Source organism: Cornus florida, unplaced genomic scaffold (genome assembly GCF_030987335.1).
Source record: "Cornus florida cultivar Cherokee Brave unplaced genomic scaffold, ASM3098733v1 CherokeeBrave_3.0.0_Hap2_Chr08, whole genome shotgun sequence".
NCBI lineage: Eukaryota > Viridiplantae > Streptophyta > Magnoliopsida > Cornales > Cornaceae > Cornus > Cornus florida.
In genome coordinates, this window is record NW_026775578.1 from 51,321,257 (window position 1) to 51,340,142 (window position 18,886).

The following is an 18,886-nucleotide window of genomic DNA, read 5'->3' on the forward strand; positions in this document are numbered from 1 at the left end:
ACGGATTTCGAGCTTTTAGGGACAGTTTGGACTGTCCCTAAAACCTGAATTTCTTGTAGTGACATCCATATAGGTTTAATTCAAATTGCTTTTAAACCTTTAACCTTGTTAGGTATGGATGCTTGTATTCAGGCAACCCTTAGGGATGCTCGATGTCTGAAATTCCACCCTTCTTTGATGGGTGCACTGGAAACCAGTCTATGTCATGGACCGGTTTATTTTAATGTCTATCCTAGTCTGAATTTATCTTTAACAGATAAAAACATCCATGAGGCAGTTAGTCTTCGTGTTCAGACCTATGGGTATGATTACTTACCTGGATCGGAAGTGATAAGTGTTATTTATCGCATCCATTACAAAGTACTTGATACTATGTGTCCCAATGCCATACGCAAAGATTCTAAAGGAGTAACAGCTTTATGGGATACCAACATGTACACATCAAATGTTGCCACAAAAAGGATGATTCCTTGGAGTGAGATAACATTTCCTGAACACTGGACGATTTCTAATGCCATTCCAGCACAGCCAATTGCTAATCATAGCCTAGACTGTGTTATTCAGAACCAAGATGGTGATGTTTTTCTAAATTTCAGAAAATCCATAGATCTACCTAGATCTACATCATCTAAAGGAAGTCATCTTCCTTATCATGTTTCTTGTCCTCCTTCTCGCCATTCGATCTCGTCGGATTACCGAAAGGAAGATCTCCCTGAAGTGGTTGGTGCCAATCGACTTAAGCTGAAAGGAATACAGCAATCTCAGAATCAAATTCCAAGAGTAGTCTACGAGAAAACACCAATAGGTATGTCTCGTCGCCAATTTGGACTTGAATTCAGCCCAACTCCATCTGAAATGGGAATTGGAAATGAATCTGTCAAGGATCAATTTGATGATCCTACAGACATCAATGACCCTCATGAATATTAGTTTTAATGGATTTTGTCCCCGATAGAATTGCCATTAATACTGAATTTCAACAGGATCAATATAAAGAATTCAGAAATTGGTATTTTAAAGTTTTTGACCAAAATCAATTACAGATTTTTAAAACCCAATTTTATGAATTTTTACAAGAACACAAAATGGTTATACCTTTTGTTTCTTGGTTCTTCATGACCAATCATTCTCTTGTTAATATAAACATATTGGATGATTTTCTCAAACCATAGACCACATCTGAAGATAAGGTTTTTCACTCTGTCCATCCTCCCACTAAACATCTAATTCTGAAAAGGATTGACCCTGACAGTGGTTCCAAAGTGGAAACCAAGGCTTATAGCCAACCTAGAATAATTGATCCATCCTGTAATGATACTAAAAAGGACATTTCTCATGTTTACAGGCAGAACAATTATACTAATGTTTGCTTACAAACGGTAGGGTCCCAGCTTGGGAGAATTGAAACAGGCATCGACACGGTATTAAATACAATTAATACTAAGTGTATTACTGTTCAAACTTCTCCTCCAGAAGCTTCCTTATCCAAAGCATTGGTGAAACCTGCAATTGAAGTTCAAGGCTTCAATCTTACACATCCTAAGAAGAATGAAGAATTTCTTACTCTTCTTACTCAGAAAATTCAAGGACTTAAACTTCAGACTTTATCCCATGATGAATCTGAAATTGGTTCTGATTCTGAAAATGTGTTACCTCATCTTGAGGTATTCCAAAATGATTTTACTCAGAGGCCTGAGTTAAACCGAATCGTCTATGATAAGAATATCCACTCTAATACAGCCCCTGCTCTGAGTAGATATTAGTATCCCAGACCCACACCTCAAGATATCTTGTATGAAGAAGATTATTTCCATACACAGAAATCTTTTCATGGCAAGACCATTTATGAATGGAACATAGATGGCAAATCTGATTATCAGATTTACGAGGTTATTCATCAAATATTGATGTATAGCCAAGTTTGTAAAATCAACAACAAGACTGACCCAACCATTGCTAAGTTTGTCGTTGCTGGTTTTACAGGAATCCTTAAAGGATGGTGGGATAATGTCCTCACTGACGTTCAGAAAGCTGAAATCTTTTCTGCTACCAAGCTTGTTAAAGATGAAGCTACTCAACAATCAGGACCTACTCCAGATGCGGTTTATACCCTCATCACCACCATAATCCAACATTTTGTTGGCCCTGAAGGTGCTAATAGTGAACGCAGTCGTGAACTTCTACAGAATCTAAGATGTCCATCTTTAACTCATTTCAGGTGGTATAAAGATGTATTCTTGGCAAAGGTTCTCCAACTCAATGATGCAAATCATGAGCACTGGAAAGCCAAATTTGTAGATGGTTTACCAACCTTCTTTGCTGAAAGAATCAGGAAAAAGCTTAGAGATATGAATAATGGTATCTCTATCCCTTACAGAAACTATACCTATGGTGGATTAGTCAACATTGTAATCCAGGAAGGTCTAGCTCTCTGTAATGATCTGAAGTTACAATCCCAGTTAAAATCACAAAGATTAACTGGTAGAAAGGAAGTAGGTGAATTTTATGATCAATTTGCCTACCAGACTCCCTTATCTTATCCTAAACCTAGGAAAAGAAATAAGGTTGAAAAACCTTATAAAAGGAAGTATTCCAAAAGAAAGAATTATTCAAGGGAAAAGGATAATTCTAGACAGTATACTAAGCCTAAAAGGAAATATATTCCTAAAGCAAAGGGTAAAGGAAAGCCTAAAGCTGAGGCTAAATGTTTCAAATGTGGACGTATTGGCCACTATGCAAACAAGTGCAGAACTAAGGAGAAACTCAGTAGTCTTCACATAGAAGAAGAACTGAGACTTCAATTAAGTAAATTGTTACTTAATACTAGTTCTTCTGAATCAGAATCATCAAGTGATTATGGGGATGTTGTTATGGAATTACAGTCTTTTTCTTCCTCTGAAGCAGAAATTGGAAATCCCAAATGTTCCTGTAATCCCTCTCATGATGATTATTATAAGGCAATTGTTGAGATGAATGGGTTAAGCTTAAATGTTTTGACTTCGACTCAACAATCCTTATTGGATCTTATAGATCATATCCAGGATCCTCAAATCAAGATGAAAGTCTTTGAAATAGGTTCTGCTCTGGCACGATCTAATGAGGATACGGATAATCCAGATTTTCTGAGAGCAGAAAATCATTATAGCTTGAAAGAAGTTCTAAGCAGATTAGAACACCAAGGACAAAATTCTCGTCCTACTAATCTCCCTGATCTCAGAATGGAGATTAATCTTTTAAAAGAAGAAATTCGTCAATTAAAGTCTCGTCAGACTAAGATGGATTTGGAAATTACTCTTTTAAAAGCACAATCTGCAATTACACCTTCATCATCCCAAGATGAAGTCCCTTAATCAGAAGGTACTAATTATCTTCAACTCTTGAATCAAGTTACTTACCAAAAATGGTATATATCTATCAATTTGGTAATTAATCAGGAGTACACAATCACTAATGCAATTGCCTTAGTTGATAGTGGTGCAGACATGAACTGCATACAGGAAGGATTGGTTCCTACTCAATATTTTGAGAAAACCACTCAAGGTCTTACCAGTGCAAGTGGAGGTAAGATGCAGATTAAGTATAAACTTAATCATGTTTTCATTTGTAAAGAAGGTATTTGTCTACCATCTACTTTCTTACTCATCAGAAATATGGCACAACAAGTTATTTTGGGTACTCCCTTTTTAGCTTTAATCATGCCAATTGAGAAAATTGATTCTCATGGAATATGCTCTAATTTACATGGCCAGTCAATTACTTTCCAGTTCTTGACCCCACCAGTAAATAAGCATATCAATGCTCTTAAAGATAACATTATCTTTAAGGAAAAGCAACTGAATTATTTGCAAAAGGAGGTATCCTCCTTAGCAATTAATCAAAGATTGGTACAACCCACTGAGCAACAGAAAATTGAGTCACTACGACAAAACTTTCTAAAGGAAATCTGTAGTGAGATTCCTAATGCTTTTTGGGCCAGAAAGAAGCATATTGTTTCTTTACCCTATGAAAAGGGATTTACCGATCGCATGATTCCTTCTAAAGCTAGTCCCAGCCACATGAAAGCTGACTACTTGGAATTATGTAAAACTGAAATCAGCTCTTTAATGGCAAAAAAGCTTGTCACTACTAGCTACTCCCCCTGGAGTTGCAGAGCTTTTTATGTCAATAAAAATGCTGAAAAAGAACGAGGAATTCCTCGATTGGTTATTGATTATCGGCCACTCAATCTTGCTTTGAGTTGGATCCGATACCCAATTCCCAACATCAAAGATCTTTTAGATAGGTTACAATCTGCTGTAATCTTTTCTAAATTTGATCTTAAATCTGGATATTACCAGGTACAGATTGCAGAAGAGGACAGGTACAAAACAGCTTTTTGCGTACCTTTTGGACAGTATGAATGGACAGTGATGCCATTTGGATTAAAAAATGCTCCTTCAGAATTTCAACATATTTTGAATGACATATTTAATCCTTTTACTGAATTTTCTATAGTTTATATTGATGATATTCTCATATTTTCCAAATCAATCGATCAGCATTATAAACACTTGAAAATTTTCAAACATGCTATTTACCGAAGTGGTTTAGTAGTTTCTGCTCCTAAACTAAAACTGTTTTTAATTAAGGTCAGATTTCTTGGTCATGAAATTTGTGATGGGAAAATTAGACCTATTAATCGCAGTATTGAGTTTGCTTCTAAATTTCCAGATGAAATTAAGGATAAAACTCAGCTTCAAAGGTTTTTGGGTAGTTTGAATTATATTCGAAATCACTATAGAGATCTTGCACAGGATACAGCAATTTTGTACACCAGGTTAAGGAAATCTCCTTCCCCATGGACTTTGGAACACACCAAGGTAGTTCAGAAGATTAAACTCAGAGCAAAACAAATTCCTTGCTTAGCTCTAGCCAATTCTTCATGGTTCAAAATTGTGGAAACAGATGCCTCCAATATTGGATACGGTGGTATTCTTAAACAGAAAAATCCAAACACAGGAATAGAGGAGCTTGTTCGCTTCACTTCAGGAACTTGGAAAAATGCACAATTAAATTATTCAACCATCAAAAAGGAAATTCTTTCTTTGGTTAAATGCATTTATAAATTCCAAGATGATTTAATCAATCAGAAATTCTTGTTACGCATTGATTGTAGTGCTGCTAAACAAGTACTGGAAAAAGATGTAAAGAATTTGGTCTCCAAACAGATATTTGCTGGTTGGCAAGCTGATTTATCTGCTTTTGATTTTTCTATTGAATATATTAAAGGCAGTTCTAATTCTTTACCTGATTTTCTAACTCGTGAATTTTTGCAGGGTTCATGAATCCGCCCCCCCATGGGCAGGGCCAGGGTAATACTCCAAAGGCTCGTGGCAAAAACAAGGCTAAGGCCAAAGTGGTTATACCACTCACTGATGATCAATTTCCATATTTGGAGCATGTTACTGATCTGCTCAACACACCTTCTAAAGGAAGCAGCAGTACCCAGCAAAAACAACAGAAACCAACCATGAAAGAGGTTCTTGAACAAGAAACTCCATGGATACCTAATCAAAGGTATATTCAAACAGTCTTGGTACTGGATTCTCAGGATGAGCAATGGATGCCAGATCCTTGGGAAGTAAAATCCAGATATTTTCAAACACAACAATATGCTGCACCGGATGGTCGTCATAGATATATCTATGAAGCTATTCTTACTGAAACTTCCTCTGTGGAGATCAACCACACGAAGCAATTTCTGAATTCCAAAGATAGTCCTCTTACTTATAGTAAAGCTATCTTTAAGAGGCTTATACGGCCTAGTGACTGGGGATTAAATCCTAATTTGCCAAGGAAAATATCCTATGGTCACAGTTACAATTATTGGGATTATATCTTAGCCTGGACATATTCTTTCTTTTATCAAAATCCGAAGCATAAGCATTCTTGGTTCTTCAAGATATGCCCTCAATCAGTTAAGGCTGATTTCCCAAACTGGGTTATACCTGGTGGGCTATATTTGGCCCTGATCTGGATATGTTGCCCGAATCAGTCAGACAATTATACTTGCCATGGCAACAGTTTCATCCTCAATTACTGGGACAGGATAATATTCCTGTAGGGAAATCCACCCTATTGTTCTTTACTGAATTTGGAATCCCTTGGATTTGGAAATGGGATTTCCAATGTGGTTATACCACTGACAAGTTACCAGTCCTTCAGAGGATCTTTTATTACCGATGGTGGTCAGGCATGACTCAAGATCCTATCCAAGCCCTCCTCCATCAGATCAGAAAGAAAACACTGGAATACATGGATAAGATTCCAAAGTTAACTATTCCAGAACCTGAAATCTTTAACCCATTTGAACTTGTTAAAGATATGATTAGAAAACAACAACCATTAATTACCGAAGCTGATTTAATGGTTAAATGCATGGATTTTATGAGGACCAAATTTGTTAAATCTTTTGATTCCTCCACACCCACAGTGCGAGATAATGCATCCATGGTGTCAGTCTCTAGCCAGACCAGTTAAGAAGGTAATCAGTTTTCCTGTCTAGCTGGTTATGCACAAGATCCCAATGAAGATCTTATTTCTGAAGATGAGCCTACAGTAGCCGACTATTGGGACTCTCTCACCAGTCACTTGATGGACAAGATGAATCCACCTAAAAAGTAAAACATTCCTCTTATCCTGCCGACAGAAGAAGCCAAAGAACTTTTCCCAAAAGTCTTTGGTTCTACAGTATTTCCTTCATCAGATATCCACTTTCCATCCGATAAGGAGACAGAACTTAGTGGTGGGCCGACCGACTGCATTATTCCAGCACACGATCCCATGCACTATGCGGACTTCAAAATGATAATTTCAAGTCCATTTTATGTATAAATAGAGGACAAAGTTTCCCTTCAATATATCTTTCAATTTCCTTTTCTCTCTTTTGTAATATTTCTTTGTACTAGCTTGGAAGTTCAATAAAGAAGGTTTTCTGTAAGTCTGTTTACATTATTTATAGTTCTTATTATTGTCAATAGTTATTTGTATTGTAATTATTATTGCTCATACATCGATCCTACTAATATTTGCAGAATTAACAAACAAAATTAATTATCAATACGGTAAATATATTATTTTGATCCAAAATGTCCTTGCTATATCACACTCATACCCATTTTCACTCTCTCTCTCTCTCTCGCCCCCACCTCCACAATCACCGACACCCACAAGAATTACCTAAAATTATAGAACCCAATTGCGTGGTCCACAGCCAAATCCTCTCAAGCCCAAATCAGAACAAACAAAAAAATTTGAGGCAAAAACAAAAGATTCCTTCATCATCATATGGGTATAACTTGAAATCAATGAGAAACACTCTTTCACATTCTGAAATAAAATAATAATAATTAACCATTCATTGCATATAAACAATTCCCAATCTAGCACCTTAGTTTTGTATTTGCCATATAGAAAGTAGTGGCTTGGGTAAAGTTCGAGTTCTTTGCTAATTTTATGTTGTATTTAGTGTGCATGATTGGAATGGAATGTAAGTACAAATGTAATGAGAATTGGAATATAATGAAATGAAAATGGGAATAGAATTGTTTGGTTACAAATATGGAATGTGTAGGAATAGAATAACAAATAATCATTCTAATGTTTGGTTGAACTAATTTAAAATTTAGAATGGAATGAATTTCAAATTGAATTCTCTAAAATACCCCTTAGTGACAAATAAATCAAATTTACAAAATAACATTCTTCTATAATTTTTTAAAAAAGAAATCTATAACTTTTTTTTAAAAAAAAATGGCGGCGGTGGTGGATGGCAATGACAATGGTGGTGGATGGCAGTGACAGTGGAGGTGGAAAATGGCAGTGGTGTAGGTGGTAGTGTTGAAGGCAGTAGTGGCGGAAAACAGCAATGGTGTTGGTGGAAGGCGGTGACAATGGCGGTGGTGGAAGCAGTGATGGTAGTGGTGGAAGGCTTTAGTAGTGTAAGTGATTATGGTGGAAGGCAATGATGTGGTGGTGGAGGTGGCGATGGCAGTGGTGGAAGGTGGTAACAGTGGCGGTGGTAGAAGGCAGTGGAGGTGACGATGGTGGTGATGGTAGAAGGCAATGAAGGTGTAAGTGGAGTTGGAAATGGCAATGGTGAAAGGCCGTGGAGGTGGCGGTGGAAGGCCGTAGAGGCGGAGGTGTGGTGCTAGTGGAAGACGGAAGTGGTGTAAGTGGTGATGGTGGAAGGCGACAGTAGTGGAAGGCTATAGAGGTAACGATGGTGGTGGTGATGGTGGTGAAAGGTGGTGGTGCAAGTCGGTAGTGGTGGCAGTCATGTAACATAGTGGTGGTGGAAAGCAGTGGAGGCGGCGACAGTATGGTGGTGGAAGGTGGTGACAGTGATGGCGATGGCAATGACTGTGGTGGCAATGGTGGAAGGATGGAGTGTGTAGGTGGTTGTGGTGGAAGGTGGTAATGGTGGGATATAGTAGTTTTGATGGTGGTGGCAATAATGGTGATGGTGGTAGGATGCAATGGAAGTGGCAGTGGTGGAAGGTACGTGGTAGTGGTGGTAGTGGTGGAAGTCGGTGGTGGTGGTGACAATAGTGGAGGTGGCGGTGGTGGGAGGCAGTAAAGGCGTTGGTGTGGTGGTTGAAGGCGGTAACAATGGTAGCGGTGGCAGTGATGGTGGTGGAAGGTAATGGAGGTGGTGGTAGCAGTGGTGGTTTTTGAACTTGGAATCTGAGGGTTTTTTGGAAACTTAATTTTTTTTAAATAAATTACATCATAATGGAATGCCCATTCCATATGTTATGTTGTGGAATGGATCTTCATTTTTAAGAATGGATTTTCTTTTAAATGAAATGGTCATTCCCACTTTAAATATCATACCAAACAAATGAATGGTTGAAATGGCACTACAAGAAATTCGGGTTTTAGGGACAGTCGAAACTGTCCCTAAAAGCCCGGAATCCGTCCCTAAAGGTCAAATTGGTCCTTGACTAAAAGTAGCGTGCCAAAAGAGTTTTAGGGACGGTCAAAGTTGACTGTGACAAATACTTTTGACCTTTAAGGACGGTCAAACTGTCCCAAATAACACCGTTCCTAAAACTTTTTAGGGACGGTATAGACTGTCCCCAATACCTATAGTATTGGGGATAGTTCCAGGGACTGTCCCCAATACATTATTTTTAAATTAAATTTATTATTATTATTATTATATTAGGGACAATATATACCGTCCCTAATACATTAATTATTATAATATATATTTTTTTTAATTCTATTTGTGCTATGCTAGGTGTGTATTTTTTCAACTTTTTATAAGAAAATAGAATTCCAAATGTCCAACATAAGACAAGATTGAAATAAATCATTATCATGATAAAATGTTTACAACACATTATTAGCCAGATATTCAACAAAACATACCAACTCAAATAAACCATTAAGCAAAAGCTGAGCACACATTGTTAATGAAATATTCAAAAAAAATGCTCAAATGTCTTGAATCTTCAATTGACAATAGAAATGATGCTGACTGCCACTTAAAGATGAATGACAATCACTTCATTAGATAAAGATGACCACTTGAACAACTTGCAACCATGAAGCCATGTCCAAACCCACAAGCATATGTTCCTCTGAAGACCGAGCTACGTATGCATTATCTGCACTTCTTTTTTCCTTGGAATGGCACCATCAAAACTTAAAGCAACTTGTGAAGACTTTTCTACCATTTTGTCCTGCAAATCAGATAAAACTTCTCTTAGAATTGAGATAAAAGTGATGACCAAAACTAGTAGTCATGTATTAACCTACCAACTAAATAACACTATAATCATGATGAAGAGCTAAATTGAAACATATATGTAAAGGCTAAACTGAAACACAAAACAACCCAGAAATGACCAATATGAACATTAGGTAATATTACTATATTAAAACATCAATGCATCAAATTCTAAATTACAAATTCTATTATCATCATTAAGTAAATTCTAAGTGATATAGAATTGATTATTTCACCTATCAAAATGTTAATTAAGCAATCCACCAACTCAACCTAGTCATGGCATCAACAGTTAATTTAACAAACTTCATCATTTCAAACAATAAACAGTCCCAACTAGTGTAAAAAAAGATATTTGAAAAGATCTAATATAATGAGTCAATCACTTCCTAGTTATACTCCAATCAATCACTTGAAAAGATATAAAAAAATATATATATATATATTTGGAATGCTAATATAATGAGTCAATCACTTCCAAGTTATACTCCAATCAAATAATGTTAATCTCACCAAATGATTATTATTATTTTTTTTTCACATTAACAATGCAAATCAATCATACTATAAGGGAATCAATAAATATAAGTGTGAAGACCAAGTGCTCTAAAGTAGACAACAAACCCTCTTTAAAATTAAGAAGAGTGGTTTTATTATTTTTTTCCATGTGATGGGTGAAGTAATAGACAGAAATGGGCATGGACAAAAATCCAAGGAGGGCAGACACTCCTAAACAAGTAAACAAACTAATGAAGGTGAATAACCTCAAATTTATGACCTAAACAAATTTAACAGATCCTCGAGGAAAAGTCCATGAAAAATAGGAAAACATTAGTATTTTTTTTTCTTAATTGATAAAATTAGTATCTTATTTTAAAAAATAAAAAAAAATAAAAAAAAAATAAAAAAAATTAATGTAAAGTAATTTTTTCCCCAAGGAGCAAATAAATAAAGAAAAGCTAAAATAGGGGTCTCACAGTGAGAGACTTCTCTCAATCTTCTTTTTATCTAACCACAAAGAGGGCTTTAACAGCTCCTGAGGATTGAATCAGTTGTGTTATCTGCATCTATCATAAGTTCAAAACCTAAGGAGTTTTTAATACTAAGATGCAGTTTTGCTCAGACAATTTGTTACTCTTTTAGTAATCTCTAATTATTTGCTGCAAGGCAAGAGCAAGAAGAACTCTGAGTACTTGAGCCTTGGTTAAGCAAAAGGTAAACATCTTATCTTCTTGCTTTATTTCTTACACCAACCAACCATGCCTGCCCGGCCAAAAATAAATAGAACTACTTGATTAAGTCAAAAGAACCGGTAATCTTCTACAAATGTGTCTAAATATAGAGCGGAACCAAAATCAAACATTAATATAAAGTAGAAACAACATAATTGCGAATACCTCCCACAAACTTTATCTGATCAAGCATTCCTCTTTTAAGTTAGAATTCTCTTTGAATATAATCAACTTCTTCACTTCCTCCGTCAGTCATGTATAGGCCTAATCCAAACTAGAAATGTGGAGAGGAACTGAACAAAGAAAGCACAACAACAACATATGTCCGTAGCACCACAAACTTTTTGCATTTCCACATCCTTCCGTACTAACCATTTTTTTAAAAATGACTCTTATTGATTACTGTGTTACAGCTTTGAACAATCCCCAAATGTTACCCCTTTTTTTCACCTCACAATATGGTCAAATAAGTCTTTATCTACAGTGTGCAAATGTGGGTTTTAAAATTTTCATGGATAAATGAGCTGCAATAATCTCCATCAAGATATGCAAAAAAAAAAAGTACTATTAAAAAGCAGCAAACTAATGCCGGAACTAAATTTCCAGATCTTCTAGCTTGATGATACCTAACTATCACATGTATATATAGCAGGTATATGCTTCAGTTTTTGCAATTTAAGGAGGGATGGATTTGCAATTGCCTTGGTTGATCTTGATTGTGTCTCTCACTGGGTTATGTTCATAACTAGAAACTATAAAGTAGTTACTAAATTAGAAGAATTCTTACTTCCCAGCAGCAACAAAGGGAACACCCTTTTGAGAATTTGCAGGAATATCTCCTTGGAATCCCGGTATGATCTCCGTCATTTCTTGAACAATCTTGGGATCTTCACTTTAGCTGTCATAACAATGACCCATCTTGGATTTCTGCATGCCTGTATATACACACAATTAACTTTAAAAAAAATAAAGATAACATCATAGTACAAATCAAACATCTTCACGATCCGATTTTGGATTTGAACATCTTCATGATCCACAATAGTATTTCCCACAACACATGGTGCAAAGGCATATGGAATGCCTGTAGCTCTAACTTCAAGGGCAGTCGCAGCTCCAATATGCTTAACAAGTTCAGGGTCCCTGCATAAAGTAATAACAAACAAGGAATTATCTGTAGGAGGTAATTAATAGGTACTAGAAATAACACTTGGGGCTCAATCAAATAAAGTGTGTCCAAGATAAGGAGATCCAACTGTTTACATACACTGTCATTTTATTTTTACTTCTGACACAAACACAGTCTACATAGAACTTGTGATGATAATAATCTTGCAAATTATGAAAAATCAATATGGAAGAGCCGCCTTGAAAATTTACAACTCAATTACAAATTATTAATTTCTCCCTTCTATTGTTAGGCCTTTTGCAATTATTCACAATGAAATTGCCGATCCATAACAATATCATCTATACTAATTGACTTAATTAGTAAAAGGTTGAAGAACTGTTACACGTGATTTTTAAAAAATGACCTTAAACATAGAAACTTATAAAGCAACCTGCTAACTCAAGTCGCCTGAAGTAAAGAACTAATTCTCACACAATTAAAAATAATAAACTTTAAGAATCACAATTCTCAAAAACTGCTTCCCCTTTGAGAATAGCCATTCTAGAACAGAACAAATCAGATTTCATCCTTCAAAAAAAAAAAAAGACCCTGTATTTCCACAATGTGGTTTTAGAAAATAATAAATCAAATAAATTTTTGTAATTTTTCTATTATTTTTTAGATTTTTGAAAATAAAATGTTGTTCCCAAAAAGATGTCAACGAAAAAAAATCTCAACCTACCAGATTAATTTCAATCGTGAAACCAGAAAGGGTAAAAAAGAAACTATAAATTGGTTTTTGAAAGATATATATATATAGAGAAAGAAATACCTGGAGCAATTCCATCTGATGTCGAATACAAGAAAGTGAGGGTGAGGTATTAGGGCTTCAACTGGAAACAAAGAGATTGAATCGAACCAAATGATCTGATGTGGAATACGGATTGTTGAACCAAACATATAAGGCCATCGGCATCGGTATGGTCATCATCACTTCAAAGAAAGAGACACGGGGGCGATAGGAGAAAGCTAGGGCACCGAGAGAGAACAAAGTGAGAGATGCAGAGGGTTGTCAGTAGGTTATGATCTATATATACAAATGGGCCAAAACTACATCGTTTCTGAATAAAGAATTATTCACAGTCCATTTAGCATCCCTAAAGCCAATTTTATATTTAATTTTTATTTTAAAAAATATCTCATTTCAATAAGGTACTGGCGCTAAATTTTCCCGCAATCAATTTTGGCGCAGGAATTTGAGTTTTCGCTTTTAGGGACGGTAAAACAAGGACTGTGCCTAAAAAGGGTATATTTAGTGACAATTTTTTGAACTGTCCTTAAAGGACTGTCACAAATACCTAAAATTCTTGTAGTGCTTGCATCTCAAATTCCTGGAAGTATTAAATCCCTACTGGTCCTCTCTCTTATGTTCCATAAAACAATCTTGCTTTGGCAAACAATAGTTCATCATGAGAAAAAAATGAAAGCAAAATGCAAAATTGTAAAGGAATGGTTGGTGGCTTACCCATCAATGAGGCAATTAAGCATAAGTGGATATAGATCATAATCTTGAACTAGCTGCACCGCAACATCAGTATCATTCTCCAGGAGGCAAGAAACCTGCAGAAGTAATTATAATGTCAAAATCAGTTCAAGTAACTTCTGGTGCATTCATAAATTAAAAAGAAAAAAACTAACTTTGATGGTGTTTAACTATCAATTACACGACTTCCAAAAGTATGGCAAATCAACAAGCAGTTAAAAACACTAAACACCATATTCCTGCATTTATTTTCCAACAAATAACCCGAGCAGTATTCATTTGTACTGAAAATAACACTAAGCCAATTCAAGATCAATATGCCGATTTTGAACTACAAAGAAGTTTGTAGAGAGATGGATCACACCCTTTTTAGTTGGTTACAGCGCTCTTTTTTGCTGGTATTCCAAGCAATTCATAAGTATGCTTTTTGCTAACATAGGGATTCCTCCAACCCTTCCGGAAAAACAAAAAAGGCACATAAAATAAAAAATAAAAATTGGAACCAGCAGAAAATCAATAATTCATCGCTCCTCGGCAAAATCAAATCCACTGTAATAAAAGATGGAGTTTCAATAACAACTTTTTTCCAAGATTGGGTCACGCCATATCCCTCCATCACCATTAATATTACGACGACTCAGCACACAAAGGCCTCCTCTAAACACCCTAATTCTATTAGAAACCTGTAATGTAATATGTGATTTCAACTAGATTATTTTTTTTGAACAAATGTTCATTAACTGTCAATCAAATTACATGGTGTAAGTTCAGATGGATAATTAAAACCTTGGGATTTCATTCTAAACTCAAAATAGCCTACAGGTTAATATAATTTCTCAGAAAAGATGGAAGACCATGTAATTATGGTAAATCATTATACTTTGAAAAAAAATATTTTCTTATAACAGTACCATGTACCCACACTACGATTATTATTTTGGTTATGAGAGAAAAGCTTTGTCTGATTTTGTGCGAATTTTTATCACAAGAACAAGAAGGGAAATTAGGGTTTAAAGTACTTACAACTTACAAGAGCCCAACCCTTCAACCACCACTGTCCAAACCTCCGATGCACCACCAACGCACCACCCGCACCACCAATCGACCACAGCCGTCGTGCTCTTCCCTAAGCCACACCTCGCACACCACCAAGACCTGATGTCGTGGGTAAGAAAGAAGAAAGGAATCACGATATAAAATATAACCTAAACCCAAAACCTGCTATATTAGGGAAAAATAATAATAAATAAAATAATAACAATTAAAAGAAGGATGCTTATTGGTTCAGATGCTTATTGAGAAATTCCAAGGATATACCTATCTGAGATATTTAGAACCAAGATCGAAACAAAAGAAGGAAAAAAGAATTAAACCACCATGCAAACATCTTAGACATCAATTTGCCAACAATCATTCCAATTTCGGAATACAAATTCAATCAATATTCGATTCACAGCTAAAGACACTTTAATCATCACCAAGAAGATTAGCACATCTAACACTTACAACACCGGAATCCATAAGAAGAATATTCAAAAATGAAAAAGAAGGGTGTGTGAGAAGATAATGGACCTGTTGATGGACGGACTTTGCTGCCTCTCAATTGAATTAAATTAAAGCGATTGGGGAAGACCAAACCAGTTTGAGTGAGAGGACGGAAGGAGAAAATCGACCTAGGGCATAAGAAATTTAGCAGAGTGATCCCTCATGGATTACATATACAGATCTATACTTAATTAAAAAGAAAGAGATCGGTTGGGGAAGAACAAACCAGTTTGAGAGAGAGGACGGAAGAAGAAATCGAGATAGGGCCGGTAAGAAAAAATCTTCAGACAAATCGAATAAGAAATATATATATAGATATATACTTAACTTGACAAAAACTACATCGTTTTTATATATATACAGTTAATTAAGGACGGTAACTTACCGTCCCAAAAGCGTATTTGATAATTTTTTATTAAAACAATATAATTTCACTTAAATATCCTTTTGGGACGGTAACATTACCGTCCCAAAAGGCTATTTTGATAATTTTTTATTAAAAAAATTTATAATTTCACCAAAATTGGCGCTAAGTTTTGCCGCCAGCAAATTGGAGGGGGCGCTAATTTTTTTTTGGTCTTTTAGGGACGGGAAGGAATATAGTGTCACCAAAAAAGGTGTCTTTAGGGACAGTTTTCCTACTGTCCCTAAAGGACTGTCACCAATAACCTAAATTCTTGTAGTGTGGGCATTCCACTCCATTTCATTCGTGTACACTAAATGTAACATTAGAGATGTGGAAGGAAAAAAAAAATTAAAGAGAGAGGGGTCGCGGTTGAGAAGAAAGAAGGGTCGCGGTTGAGAAAATAGAGTAGAGAGAGAAAAAGAGAAAATTGATTTTGAAGAATCTGACGAGTTTCATGTGATACCCCCGGATTTCCGAATGCAGGTTGGCCAAACCCATGCCTGAACGCCCGGGAATATCAAAAATAAATCGGCGATAAACGAACACATAATACAAAATGATGAATAAAAAGAAATAAAATGCTGAAATAAAACTAAAATGATAATCCTTTTATAAAATTCTCAGAATAAATTTTCATTAAATAGTAAAATATTCTGATACAACCAATCTTCCATTATAACTCGGGAATCCATACTGTGTGGACCCCTAAAAAATTCCAAACCAATATAATCAACGGTCTACAACTAGATACTAAATCATAAAGGAAACTCCTATATAGATAATCCAGAAGAGTGAAATAGACTGATATCTGCGCAGCAAGAACAATCTCTACTCCTGACAAACACCTGAAAAATAATGGTGGGTCAGGCTTATAAATAAGTTATACTCTACTACAATCTAAGCAGAGATTCGATATACATTATGATACCCCCTAATTTCGGAACACGGGTTGATCAAGTCCGCGCACAAAATTAGGAAACTATCAAAACAATTAAAGTATTTTAAAAAGCACAGAGTACAAAAAGAAATAAAAAGAACTCGCTGAAGGGAAATCTATTAAATAATAAATCCATTAATAATTCTCCAATAGCTACAATTCAGGAATCCCATAATTCAAGGACCCTTAAAAATATTATCCAATAAATAACAATACTACTTAAAAGTAAACAAGACGAATTGATGAATGGCAGTCTCCCAGCTGCGGATCCTCAACCTCGAGACTAGAACTTCTAATAACCTGAAAAACAAATCGTGGGTTAAACCCTATGAGCAAGTTCTCTCTACCAGGCTTCTGAAAACCAATAAGTAGATCATTTCTGATCAAAACCAAACCTAATAAAGTTTTAAATATAAAAAACGATAATATACATATGTATAAATAATTATATACAATATAACCTTCACATCTATTAATAGGTTCATAAATTTCAAAACCATTAAACCATGATTAAAACATAATCATACCTACACCAATCCACAATCTCCTTTTATTTTAAAGAGAAACTCCTTTAACCTAAATTCAATCATAAACAATTATAAAACCATTTAAATAATAAATATAATTAATAATCATTCCCAGACAACATATATATATATATATACACACACAATGCATAAACCAAACAAAGTCAAGACCCACTAAAAATCACAAGTGCGTAAATCCTCAATAAAAATTAAATAATCAATTTTGACAACTAAAAATTATGAAATAAATAAAATTTAAAGTCTTAAAAATTCGGGTTATCACACATTCAATAACCATAGATGAAATTTTAATCATCTAACACATAGCAATTTAACTACGCTTTAACAAATAAATCATGCCATTATAAATATATTTATTTATACATTGGCAATTCAACCATGTCTCCACAAGTATATTTATTATACATTTGGCAAATCAACCATGCCATTAGAAATATATTTATTTATATATTGGCAACTCAACTATGCCTCCTTTAAGTATATATATTTATACTTTTAAATTAACAACTCAAGCATACTTCATATGTATGTATTTTATTCATACAACTATTTAGGCAATATATTTATGCCTATAACAACTCATCCATGCCTACAATTCAACTATGTATTAACTTTAAACTTAACAATAAACTAATTCACACATAACCATTTCATGCATATTATATGCATAAGATTAATTTAATAACCAGCCTAACATAATATACCAAATAAGAATAATAATTTTAATTATACATATACCCATATATTATACAATATATATATGTATAATACCTTCAATAATAATCCTTCATTATTTAAAATCATATATACATATATATTAACGAATATATATATATATACATATATTTCGTTCCATCCTAAATATAAATTAATTAAATCATATATACACATATATAATTAAGTATATATATAACTCTTTTCATCACCAAACTATTAATTAATGATATTTACGCAAATTAAATGTTACTAAATATCGTCATAAATGGTTTCCCATAAATACTCCATATCAGTTTAAATAATTTTCCAACACCATCTCACTAAAATGTAAGTATCTCTTAGTATGATGAAAATCTGAGAATGAAATTGATACCATTGGAAAAAGGACGAAAAATCCTTAAATTTGAACTTAAGAATGACCCAATTTTGATTTAAAATGAATGAGTTATGACCGTTTCAATTTCGGGTAACAAAATAAGAAAAATATATAATAGGCTGAGCTCAATCACTACTGTGAGCGCAACCGCACCGAATCCTTCATCTGTTGACCAGACCTAGTCAACACTCCAGATCTGTTGTACACTAGGATTTAGTGCACCTCACCACACCTGATCAACTGCCCACAGATATAGCCGCATGCACAGCCAGATATGCAGGTGCATCACATTACCATGTGCCGCATCACACCAGATAAATCCAACTAAATTAAATTAATCTTATAGCCTAGATCAACGAGTGTAACCTTTTCCTACATACACGACCACACTGGATAAAACCCTTTTGATGCGCCATTAACACAGCCGTCTCCAGTGTATGTATATATAAACAATATATATATATATATATATATATATATATATATATATATATATATATATATATATATACTAGATTTAATTTTAAAACAAATCGAATAAATTTCTGAAAAAATATAAAACCCAATCCAGAAAATTCTATAAAAATATATAAAATTCCTAAAAAATTCTAGAAATTCTAGAAACCCTAATTACCCATCTTGGGTCACATATCAACCTATATGTTGATTTTAAAATATATATACAACACCTATATA